Below are 1,660 nucleotides of genomic sequence, written 5' to 3'. Positions count from 1 at the left end.
AGAAAAGATGAGTAACAATGTAGCAAAAACATGGAGCACATGTCTCTGCACTGGTTTACGAAGTAACAAACATAACCTTGTAAACAGACTCGTAAATCAGGTAGTACTCTTTTATCCAAATGAACACGCCACGGTTTAACTGGGACAAAGGAATGCTTAGTGAGAGCTAAGCGTTGTTTATAAGGAGGTAAACTAAAGGAAAGTATGACTGAGTAGGAGGGAAACCTGGGATCACTGGAAATAACAGGCGACAGGCGTTGTCTGTAGTGAACTAGCAGCTGCAGACAGGCTGCATAGCGGCGATAAGGTACGTCTTGACGCTCGATCAAGTAGCAGGAATACCAGTGTTTAATAGCGATTTTTGCTAACTGCAGTGAGACATGGAATTTTAAAGCCGAAAGCATTCTTCGAGTGTGGGTTGCTCAGTTAGAAATGGAACAACAAAGTAAAAGATGAATCAGGGAACAAACTGCAATGTAAGATATAATTATAAAAAAAGCACTCCGTCTTCAGTCCACGAGTGGCCTACCGGGATCATCCGACCGCCGTGTCATCCTCAGATATGGATGCCGATAGGAGGGGCGTGGGGTCAGCACACCACTCTCCCGGTCGTTATGATGGTATTCTTGACCGAAGCCGCTACTATTCGGTCTAGTAGCTCCTCAATTGGCATCACGAGGCTGAGTGCACCCCGAAAAATGGCAACAGCGCACGGCGGCCTGGATGGTCACCCATCCAAGTGCCGGCCACGCCCGACAGCGCTTAACTCCGGTGATCGGACGGGAACCGGTGCATCCACTGCAGCATGGCCGTTGCCAAGATATAAGTATGGGTAACTAAAATCACATGAAGCCCTGCGAATGTATGGCAGTTGCACCAATGAAGTCCTGTAGTGGATTGGAAGAGATACAAAGAGGTGACAAAAGTCAAGGGTTAGCGATATACACATACACAGATAGCGGTGGTATCGCGTACACAAGGTATAAAAGGACAGTGCATTGACTGAGCTATCATTTATATTCAGATGATTCATGTAAAGAGGTTTCCGACGTAAATTAACAGATTTTGAGCGCGGAATGGTAGATGGGATTAGACGCATGGCACATTCCATTTCGAAAATCGTTAGGCAATTCAGTACTCCGAGATTCACAGTGTGAACAGTGTGTTGAAAACACCAAATTTCAGACATTACCTCTCACCATGAACAACGCAGAGGCCCTTCACTTTACGACGAAAAGCAGCGGCGTTTGCGTAGAGTTGTCAGTGTTAACAGACAAACAACACTTCGTGAAATAACAGCAGAAAACAATATTGGACGTACGACGAACTTAGCCGTTGGGACAGTGCGGCGAAATTTGGTGTTAATGATCTATGGCAGCAAATGACCGACACGAGTATCTTTGCTAAGAGCACGTCAACACCTAGTATCTTTGCTAAGAGCACGTCAACACCTGGTACGCCTCTCCTGGGCCCACGATTATATCAGTTGGACACTAGGCAACTAGAAAACTGTGGCCTGGTCGGATGAGTTCCGATATCTGTTGCTAACAGCTGATGGTGGATATCGAGTGTGGCGCAAAGTCCACGAAGCTATGGGCCAAAGCTGTCAAAAAGCTGGTGGTGGTTCCATAATGGTGTGGGGTCTGTTTACATGGAATGC

At 46.4% G+C, this 1,660-nt stretch overlaps 1 pseudogene; it reads right to left on the bottom strand.

Moving 5' to 3' along the window:
* Positions 1-699: 699 nt before the first annotated feature.
* LOC126279777 (5S ribosomal RNA) lies at positions 700-817 on the bottom strand (annotated as a pseudogene).
* Between the last annotated feature and the right edge of the window lie 843 nt (positions 818-1,660).

Source organism: Schistocerca gregaria, chromosome 6 (assembly GCF_023897955.1).
Source record: "Schistocerca gregaria isolate iqSchGreg1 chromosome 6, iqSchGreg1.2, whole genome shotgun sequence".
NCBI classification, from domain to species: Eukaryota; Metazoa; Arthropoda; class Insecta; order Orthoptera; family Acrididae; genus Schistocerca; species Schistocerca gregaria.
Note: the sequence above shows the minus strand (reverse complement) of the source record. Positions and strands in the feature narration are given on the sequence as shown.